This window comes from Sorex fumeus, unplaced genomic scaffold (genome assembly GCF_029834395.1).
Source record: "Sorex fumeus unplaced genomic scaffold, SorFum_2.1 ptg000054l, whole genome shotgun sequence".
NCBI classification, from domain to species: domain Eukaryota; kingdom Metazoa; phylum Chordata; class Mammalia; order Eulipotyphla; family Soricidae; genus Sorex; species Sorex fumeus.
In genome coordinates, this window is record NW_026606111.1 from 43842725 (window position 1) to 43854062 (window position 11338).

General features: G+C 43.9%; 1 pseudogene; it reads right to left on the reverse strand.

Annotated features, from left to right (window-relative positions):
- Positions 1-5507: 5507 nt before the first annotated feature.
- On the reverse strand, positions 5508-5604 carry LOC130033859 (uncharacterized; annotated as a pseudogene).
- Between the last annotated feature and the right edge of the window lie 5734 nt (positions 5605-11338).

An 11338-nucleotide genomic window follows, 5' to 3' on the forward strand; every position in this document is an offset into this window, starting at 1 on the left:
AGCTGGGCCTCTGTGCCCGTCCCACGCAGATCAGGGGTTGAAAACCGGCTGTCTAGGGGCTGTTTCTAGCTGCGTGTGCCCAGAAAGGGACCCAGGCCCTTGGGGGCGGGCTGTACCTGTTGGAATTGCAGCCTTTCAGCTTTGTTGCCCAGAGCTGGGCCTCTGTGCCCGTCCCACGCAGATCAGGGGTTGAAAACTGGCTGTCTAGGGGCTGTTTCTAGCTGCGTGTGCCCAGAAAGGGACCCAGGCCCTTGGGGGCGGGCTGTACCTGTTGGAATTGCAGCCTTTCAGCTTTGTTGCCCAGAGCTGGGCCTCTGTGCCCGTCCCACGCAGATCAGGGGTTGAAAACCGGCTGTCTGGGGGCTGTTTCTAGCTGTGCGTGCCCAGAAAGGGACCCAGGCCCTTGGGGGCGGGCTGTACCTGTTGGAATTGCAGCCTTTCAGCTTTGTTGCCCAGAGCTGGGCCTCTGTGCCCGTCCCACGCAGATCAGGGGTTGAAAACCGGCTGTCTAGGGGCTGTTTCTAGCTGTGCGTGCCCAGAAAGGGACCCAGGCCCTTGGGGGCGGGCTGTACCTGTTGGAATTGCAGCCTTTCAGCTTTGTTGCCCAGAGCTGGGCCTCTGTGCCCGTCCCACGCAGATCAGGGGTTGAAAACCGGCTGTCTGGGGGCTGTTTCTAGCTGTGCGTGCCCAGAAAGGGACCCAGGCCCTTGGGGGCAGGCTGTACCTGTTGGAATTGCAGCCGTTCAGCTTTGTTGCCCAGAGCTGGGCCTCTGTGCCCGTCAGGTTTTTTTTTTTTTTTTGGTATAGTTCCTTAACCTTTTTAGTTGATTCTATTATACTCTATTTTCTGAGGTATTATTGTGAATGGGATTGTTTTTCTCTATCTCTTTTTTCTCTTTCATTATTAATATATGGGAAAGCCATGTAGTACCAGATATTGATTTTGTAATATGCTACTTTACTAAACAAATCTATTGTTCCCAGGAGCTTTTTTGGAGAATCTTTGGGATTTTCTAAGTATAATATCATGTTATCTCCAAATAGTAAAAGCTTGAGTTCTTCCTTTTTTATATGGATGCCCTTGATATCTTTTTTTTTTTTACCAAAATCATATGGCAAGTAGTTCAAGTACTATGAAGAATAGGAGTGTTGAGAGTGGGTAACTTGTTTTGTGCCTGATTGTATTCTGGAATTCTATTTCATTGATTTCTGCTCCAAGCCTTTGGTTTTTCCCCGTTGAGAATAATACTTGCTGTGGGTTTGTGGTAATTTGCTTTGACTAGATTGAGGAAACTACTTTCAACTCCCATTTTGTTGAGAGTTTTTCATCATGAATGGGTGCTGGATCTAATCAAATGCTTTATCTACATCTATTGATATGATCATATGACTTTTATCTTTATTTTATTGAGATGGTGTATTCTGTTGATTGACTAGAGAATGTTAAGCCATCCTTGCATCCCCAAGCTAAACCTACTTGGTCATAGTGTGTGATCTTTTGTTGAGTTTCTAGATTCTCTTTGCTGGTATTTTCTTGAAAATTTTTGTATCTGTATTCACAAAGGAAAAAGGTCTGCAATTTTCTGTTTTTGTGGTGTCTCTGTCGATTTGAGTATTAGGGTGATCTTTGCCTCATAGAAACTATTTGGGAGTATTTATGTTTCTTCAATTTCCTGGAAAATCTTAAAAATGTTGGAAGCAGTTCCTCTTTAAAGGTTTGAAATAGTTCACTATTGAATCCATCTGGGCCCTGGATTCTATTTGGGGGTATAATTTTGACCATCATTTCAATTTCCTTGGTAGTGATAGGTTCAAGTATTCCAAATCTTCTTGGTTCAGCCTTGGGAGGTAATTGGAATCCAATAATTTATCAATTTATTCAAGATTCTCTCATTTCCTGCTGCAAAGATGCTCAAAATAATCTCTGATGATCCTATGGATTTCTGTACTTTCTATTAGGATACTCCCCTTTGCATTTCTGATTCGATTTATTAGAATTCTTTCTCTTTGTTTCTTTGAGAGGCTTCTCATGGTTTATTGATCTTATTTATTTTCTCAAAGAACCAGTTTTTGTTCTTATTGGTCTTCTGGATTGTATTTTGGGATTCTAGCTCATTGATGTCTGGTACAAGTTTTATTATTTCCTTCCTCCAGCCTAGTTTGGACTACTTTTGTTGGTTATTTTCCAAAATCTTTTTTTTTTTATTTTTTTTTATTTATTTATTGAATCACTGTGGGAAAGGTTACAAAGCTTTCAGGTTTAGGTCTCAGTCATGCAAATATCAAACACATTTCCCTTTACCAATACTTATTTTTTACCATGAAGAACCCCAATAAAACCCCACCCCCCACCCCTCCCCGTCCCTGTGAGGCAGATGAATTCTAGTTAACACTCTATCTGCTTTGATTAGATTCATTGTTTCAATAAAAGATTCACCACTATTATTTAGAGTTTACACCCCCCCCCCAAATCAGACATGCTGAAAAAGCATTGTGAAGTGATTTGCTTTCTACAGCTGGGTTCAAGAATTAAATGTTGGTTTTGGATTTCTGCTATTTTACCTATTGACCCTGGAAGTATTTCTACTGAAAGTCAGATAGTTAAGAAATTGGTTTCTGTGTTCTGGAGTCGTGGCCGTGCTGGAGAGCCGCTCGCGGGGGGCAACCGGTGGCCTCGGTAGGGCGTGAAGGGCGGAGCGAAACGCCCCCCTTCCCATGAGGTTTTAGTCGCCCCCACACTCCCGGCTCATACCTGCTGTCCACAAGGCTCCCATGTGGCCGTCATCTTTCTTTCCAGAGAGGAGAGGGCGAATGGGGCAACACCCTTTCCCCTCCGGCAGACTTGATGGGCTGGATCAACGCATAGTCTGTTCACTTTTCTGCTCCAAGCTGCTGGGTTCTGCATTAAGTCCTTGTGCTTCTGGGGCCATAGCCGTGCTGGAGAGCCGCTCGCGGGGGGCGACTGGTGACCTCGGTAGGGCGTGAAGGACGGACCGGAACGCCCCCCGACCCATGAGGTTTTAGTCGCCCCCACTCCCCCGGCTCATACCTGCTGTCCACAAGGCTCCCATGTGGCCGCCATCTTTCTTTCCAGAGGGAGGAGGGCGGAAGGGAGCAACACCCTTTCCTCTCTGGGCAGAAATGATTGCCTGGATTAACGCATAGTCCTTTCACTTTTCTGCTCCAAGCTGCTGGGTTCTGCATTAGGTCATTGTGCTTCTGGGGCTGTGGCCGTGCTGGAGAGCCGCTCGTGGGGTGCAACTGGTGGCCTCGGTAGGGCGTGAAGGGCGGACCGAAACGCCCCCCTTCCCATGAGGTTTTAGTCGCCCCCACACTCCCGGCTCATACCTGCTGTCCACAAGGCTCCCATGTGGCCGCCATCTTTCTTTCCAGAGAGGAGAGGGCGAATGGGGCAACACCCTTTCCCCTCCAGCAGACTTGATGGCCTGGATCAATGCATAGTCCGTTCACTTTTCTGCTCCAAGCGGCTGGGTTCTGCATTAAGTCCTTGTGCTTCTGGGGCCGTGGCTGTGCTGGAGAGCCGCTCGTGGGGGGCAACTGGTGACCTCGGTAGGGCGTGAAGGACGGACCGGAACGCCCCCCTTCCCATGAGGTTTTAGTCGCCCCCACACCCCCGGCTCATACCTGCTGTCCACAAGGCTCCCATGTGGCTGCCATCTTTCTTTCCAGAGGGAGGAGGGCGGAAGGAAGCAACACCCTTTCCCCTCTGGGCAGAAATGATTGCCTGGATTAACGCATAGTCCTTTCACTTTTCTGCTCCAAGCTGCTGGGTTCTGCATTAAGCCCTTGTGCTTCTGGGACTGTGGCCGTGCTGGGGAGCCGCTCGTGGGGGGCAACTGTTGACCTCGGTAGGGCGTGAAGGACGGACCGGAACGCCCCCCTTCTCGTGAGGTTTTAGTCGCCCCCCCACACCCCTGGCTCATACCTGCTGTCCACAAGGCTCCCATGCGGCCGCCATCCTTCTTTCCAGAGAAGAGAGGGCGAATGGGGCAACACTCTTTCCCCTCTGGGCAGAAATGATGGCCTGGGTTAACTCATCGTCCATTCACTTTTCTGCTCTAAGCTGCTGGGTTCTGCATTAAGTCCTTGTGTTTCTGGGGCTGTGGCCGTGCTCCAAACTTAACTCTGATTTTCAGGGAGAGAGATTGGGTGGTTTACTTCTCATTGATCACTTTGTATATAGAGAGATGTCCACGCGGCCGCGCGGTTTTGAGAAAAAGTCCTCGTTCCCGCATACTCGAGCTGTGTTTGTAGAGGCTTCTGGTCACCGGGGTTCCATCTGGGGGAGGCGGGATGCGGCACCTACTCCATCTGGAACTTGCCGGTGGTCTCGGCTCTTTTTGGAACCTGTTTTTTCTTTTTTTTTTTTCCTCCGGGATCCCGCACCCTCCATGTGTTCCTTCTCTTATGCTGAACGCTTCAAAGATGGCGCTGGGGGGCGGGCTGTGGGCGTGACTTCCGGGATCAGAGGTTACCTGGGAGGTGTAGTCCGACAGATTTGAGGAAAAGTCCTCGTTCCCGCATACTCGAACTGTGTTTGTAGAGGATTCTGGTCACTGGGTTCCATCTGGGGGGGGGCGGGATGCGGCACCTACTCCATCTGGAACTTGCCGGTGATCTCGGCTCTTTTTGGAACCTGTTTTTTCTTTTTTTTTTTTTCCTCCGGGATCCCGCACCCTCCATGTGTTCCTTCTCTTATGCTGAACCTATTTTCCAAAACCTTGAGCTCTAATTTATTCAGGTAGGCCCTTTCTTTCTTCCTGATGAAATGTGGCAGAGCTATAATCTTTCCTCTTAACACTGCTTTTGCTGTGTCCCACAAGTTATGGTAGCTCGTGTCCTCATTCTCATTTGTTTATGGAAACTTTTTATTTCCTCTTTGATTTCTTCCCTAAGCCAACGGTTGTTCATTACTTCCCTTAAAGAAAATATTTCCTTGCTGAGCTTCAGTCTGTTTGATCTATCGAGAAGTGACAAAGAAGTGTTGAAATCTACTACTAGTATTGTGTTGCTATCAATGTTTTTCTATAAGTTTATTAGAAGTTGTTTTAACGTATTTTGCTGGTCTGTCATTAGGATCATATACATTGAGGAAGATGAGTTCTTTCTGATGTACATATCCCATGATCATTAAGAAATGACCTTCACTGTCTCTGATAACCTTTAGCCTGAAGTCCATGTGGTCTGATACTAGTATGGCCACTCCAGCTTTGTGGAGGTGATATTTTCTTGAAAACGTGTTTCCCAGCCTTTTACCTTTAGCCCATGGGTGCTTTGATTGTTCAGACATGTTTCTTGCAGGAAGCAGAATGTTGGGTTCAGTTTTCTAATTCATCTTCCTATTCTGTGCCTCTGAATTGGCACATTTCATCCATTGACATTGAGAGAGATTGTTGTTTTGGGGATTTGTGCTCTCTTTATGTAGAATTTTTGTACTTCTGGGGATTGTCTTACCTTAAAGTAGACCTATTCATTCTTCTTGCAACAAAAATATGGAATGCTTTACAAGTTTGCATGTTATCTCTGTGCAAGGACCATGCTCATCATTTTATCATTTCAATTTTAGTATATGTGTTATCAAACCTAGTAGGAGTTAATTTTTCCATATTTTTCTCTTCTTATTACTTTGAGTGTTGTCCTTCCTCACTCCTATGGCAGACAATGATTCCTAATCAAGGAATGTATTTCAAAGCAGCATGAATAAATAGATTTAGAACTTTAATGTCCCAGAAATAAAAATATGGTTTTTACTATATTATCGTTTACCATACCCTAGGCATCAGTTTTACAAAATAATTCTTTTGGAAGATGGTATATGAGTTTGTTTAATGTTGTTCCCTGAATCCTTCATTAAGAACATTAAAATAGAGCCTTTTGCTGTTCTCACCTCAGTCCTGTGTACATCTCCAGGAAAAGGTGGATGGTGTTGTCTGCACTTTGACCACCTTGAATGTATGTAGGATTTTTCTCCTGAAGGATGAGGTGAGGATCATATTGAAGATTTCATTCCACCTTATTACAAGTTCAACTTGAACGGAAGGTGAGACTCATGAGGCTCCTATAAAGGACAGAACAAAGGGTCTCAGTGAAGTTTAATGGCCAACTCACATTAACAACATAGATGACTCAAAGTAACCTGTGTGCATCTTTGTGTATAGTGAGTTTCATATCTACTGATAGTGATTCTCAGTCATGACACATGGGCAAAACAGACCTGTAATTAAAAATCTAGTTCTCTGAGCAGAGTGGGGTCTCTGAGGTGATTGAACAAGTGTGTAGTAATTTATTACTAAGCACATAAGTATTTTGAATGATGTGTACTTTTCGATCTAAAATTAATTCCAAATATGTCTAAAATGACAGTGTCCTGACCTCGCACATGGCTTTCCTCACCGAGGCCCCTTGGAGGTGCCGGGGTGAATTTCCCTCACCGACCTGATTAGAGCCCCGGCAGCTGAAGACCTCTGCAACAAGCCATAGGTACGCTTAAGACCACCCTTCCCAAGCTTGAAGGAGCCTCATGCATGAAGGAACTGAAAGAGGAACCCAGATGTGCGGGACTGGGGGATGAGAACTCCATGGCTGCTCAGATCAAGACTGTGCCCCCTCCTTCCAGATCCCCCATCTTCTAATAATTAAGTGCTACAACCACGAACTGCCCCTGGATCCATGTAATGCCATCAATGGCCAACATCCTGAGACTGGATCTTATTTAGAAGACAGCAACTCTGATTGTCCAGTTCTCACTCTCAGAGGACCTGGTAGGCTTCTGTGAGTATTTTGCCCGCATGGCGGAGTCTTTGTTTCTGGTCACTGTTTCTTTTGAGGTACAGAAGCTGCTTAATTTAAGATAGTCCCTTTTGTTTTTCTCTGTTTCCAGTTGCTTGGCAAGTGGCGTGTTATATTTGAAGATACCTTTAGTTTCAATGTCGTGGAGGGATTTGCCGACCTTGTCATCAATGAACCTGAGGGATTCTGGTCTGATGTTGAGGCCTTTGACCCATTTTTATCTGACTTTTGTGCATGGTGTTAGGTAGAGGTCTGAGCCATTTTTTTTTGCATGTAGCTTTCCAGTTTTTTCTGCAACGTTTGTTCAGGAGGACTCTCTTGATCCACTTCACATTTCTTGCTCCCTTATCAAAGATTAGATGATTATATATTTGAGGGTGTGTGTCAGTATATTCAATCCTTTTCCATTGGTCTGCAGCTCTGCCTTTGTTTCAGTCCCATGCTGTTCTCATTATCATCGTTTGTAGTAGAGTTTGAGGTTGGGGAAGGTGATGCCTCCATTGTCTTTTCCCCAAGAATTGCTTTAGCTATTCGTGTGCGTTTGTTGTTCCATGTGAATTTCAGGAGTGCTTGATCAATTTCTTTGAAGAATGTCATGGGTATCTTTACAGGGATCAAGTTGAATTTTTACAATGCTTCGTGGAGAATTGCCATTTTGACAATGTTAAATCTCCCATTCCATATGCAGTATATATGTTTCCATTTCCTCGTGTCTTTTTTAATTTCCTGATGTATAGGTCCTTTACCTCTTTAGTTAAGCTGATTCCAAGGTTCTTGATTTTCTGCGGCACGATTGTGAATGGGATTGCTTTTTCATGTCACATTCTTCTCTCTCATTACTTGCATATAAATAAGCCATAGACTTTTGGGTATTGAGTTTATAGCCTGCAATTTTACTATAAATGTCTATTGTCTTTGGGAATTTTTCGTAGAGATTTTAGTATTCTCTGAATATAGTATGATATCTTCTGTGAATAGTGAGAGATGATTTCTAACTTTCAAACATGAAAAACCCTTAATATCTTTTTCTTATCTATTTTCTCTTCCAAGTACTTCCAGTACTACATTGAACAGAAGTGCCAAAATGAATTTTTACTTAGCACATTCTGTCTGTAAATTTCTATGCTAAGAACTGTGGAATAAACAGTGATATCTTAGTAATTTACAAGTAAATTATGAAGACAGATAATTTAAAAGAATTTAGTTGTATAAATTTCCAAAATGTGTAGTTTTTATTAAATATATTAAGAATAAATCGTAGGTCTTGATTATCCCATGAAGATTATTTTCCTGTTAGAAGTTACCCTTCTAAAATGCAAGAAAGAGACACATTTTGAAAATGTTGATTATTCGTTCATTAATTCAAAGAATATTTGTTAGTCTGGTGGTGCAGTGCCTGCAGGAAGTCAACTTGTACCCTCAGGTGAGTACATCAACAGTCTGATGGTGTCTTCATGCTTCCTGATAACCTCAAATGGCCACTGTGCCTCTGGCTGGCTTCCAACAACTCAGGACTACGTTTCCCGAGAAATTAAACTCCCAAAAGATATGTGGGAGCCATGTTCACAAACCACCCCTGGCTCAGCTATACAAGCTAATGGATTGGTCTTGTTTCAGAGACCCATAGACAAATCTGGAACATATCAACAGCCACTGTTAACCTTGGACCTGCAAAAGGCTGAACACACTAGGGTAAATCGGAGGGAGGCAGGTTAGTTTGGTGCCCACCCAACCAGAACCCAGGGCAGCCACTTGCTCCCACAATCCAAAATCGCCACCATGCTCTCCTCTGGTTTCCATCGTCTCAGGATGGCTCTCACTGAAATATAAAAGCTGAAAATTCGGATATGCGGGTTTTGTGACTGAAATCTCCAGGCTTTCTCTGGGCAGAATGGGAATCCCACCCCCACTGCCCTGTACTTATGGAAGCCTCAGCATTCACTTCCATACCTCAAAGATACTCCAGGCTTACCTTCCTGATAAAAATGCTAAATTCCTTGAACAAACATGATGACCTCTTAGTACCTGTACGAGACCCTTAATGCACAAACTAAAAAGGAGACAGAGAGAAAGAATTAAAGAGCCTGCCATAGAGACACACTGGGGGTGGGTGTAGGGTGTTGGGGGATGGTTTTAGGGAACCAGGAATATTGGTTTTGGGAAATGTACACTAGAGAAGGGACGGATATTGGATCGTTGTATGACTGGAAGCAAATTATGAATAGATTTGCAATGGTCTATCTCACAGATATTGGATAAAATATTAAAAATATATATCCTTCATTTGTACCTCAGAATACTGATGGAACTTTAAAACCCAGCATATCTATTTTTGTGTTCTCTGTAGGAAAAAAAAATGTTTCTCACCTGTGTGCCAATAGCTTGTAGAAATCTAAACCCAAAGATATATCAATGACTGTGTTTGGCATGAATACTGTAATTGCAGCTATGTTATGTTTTAGAATCAGTTCATGCACAAGACCTCAAGAGGAGCAGTGGCAACGTGCACCAATGTTGAATGGATAATGTTTCAGGAGCTTACAAGGGAGATGGGAAGATTTGGCATGAGTAAAGGGAAGAAACAGAAGAGTGAAGTACTAATAAGTATCATGAGAAAAATGCAAGGGAGGACATTTCCTGGCAAGTGTCACACTCTGTTGAGCTTCTGGTGAGGATAAGTATTAGAAAGTATCTTTCACATTTAGTAGTAAAAAGGTAAATTTGATGGTTGTATTTAAAATTTACTTTAACGATTAGAATTACCAGGAGATACAAAGTTACAAAGTTGCTCATAATTGAGTTTCAGTCATCTAATGTTCTAGAACCTTTCCAGTATATTGGGACATTTTTGAAGGAATATCCCTGGTGCGAAGACTAGGGCATCTGAATCTTAACACATTTCACCAAATATATGATCTGTACTCACATGATTTACACTGTCTCCCCTGCTCTTTGATTTATGTTTTCATGCAATATTTCCTTGTGAACCTCACCTCAAGTGAGGCTCCCTATTTAAGACAAGTACATGTTTCTGGGGCACTACATATTTTTTGGTTGCTGGGAGAGTCTGTAACGCAATGCTCAGGAGGTGTGGGGGCCCCACAGACAATTTTCAGAAAACGTGGCTATGGTGCTTGGGGTCCTCTGAGGCTATACAGCCTTTGATACTCTGGCAATCAGGTGGTGCTGGGAGTCAAATTGAGTGAATGTGAGACAAGTTCCATAAGCACTACACTATCTCCTGCGGCCCTGGGTATTAGATTTATGTCAGCATTCTGAGGTCCTCCCTTTTGTCAGAAAGCAGGGACTTGTGCAGGAGAAAGTGGAAGAGACTTTAGGGTTTAGCTAGGTTGACTGAGTAGCTGGTGATACCATTAAGATTGGAACATAAAGTAAAAATAAAACAAGAGCCCCGTGCCTTTTCCCGCTGAACTCGACACCCTCCACAGGAGTACACCTGCGGGGAAAACCTGCAGCAGCTCCTTTGGACTATCCATCACCTTATCAGACCCTCCCCTCCAGGTGCGTAGAGGGAGCACCAGCCGGTTCACCACTCCTCCACTCCTCACCCCCAGCCCCCCGCCTTTTCCTGCAGAACTGGATACCCTCCAGCAGGGGAAACCTGAGGCAGCTCCATGGGATTATCCATTGCTCTTCCTACATTCCAGGATCCTGGGTGGGAGTGACCCTGGGATCAGAAAAGAGAGCCAAGAAAATACAAGAAGAAAAGAGAACAGAATTTTAAAAAGCTACAAAAAGAAGATTCACAAATAAAGGATTCAGTGGATGAAATTAGAAAGTTAGTAAGTGCCCTGAGCAATAGGATAAGTGCAGCTGACGAGAGGATCAGCGAGCTTGAAGATGAGCAACAAAAATCCCACTGGGAAGAACAAGCAATAGGAAAAGACCTCAAAATGGCTCTAAGTAGAATCAGAGACATAGTGGATGACGCCAAGAGGAACAACATTACAATCATTGGTTTACCAGAAGGACAGGGAAACAACCCCAATGAAAAAGCTAGAGTAAAAGAAACCATTGCTGAAAAGTTCCCAGAGTTAAGGAAAGCAGACATCCAGATCCAAGGAGCCAGAAGGGTACCAGCTAAAAGAGACCCCAGAAAAAACACTCCAAGCATATCATAGTCAGAACGATGGATGCTGTGGACAGAGACACAATATTACAAGCAGCAAGGTCAAAGAAGGAAATTACATACAAAGGAGCACCCCTTAGATTCACAGCAGACCTATCAGTGGAAACCCTCAAAACCGAAGGCAATGGTTGTATATAGTGAAAAAATTCAAAGAAATGAATGCCTCACCGAGAATACTCTATCCAGCTAAACTCTCACTCAAATTCGATGGAACGATACACCACTTTTTAGATAAACACAAACTCAGGAACTTCATACACTCAAAACCAAATCTAAAAGAAGAACTAAAGGGGCTCCTGTAAGAAAAGAAGGAAAACACGTGTAAACACAATCAACTCCTACAGGAAGATGGCAGAAAACCCCATGACAATACTCTCC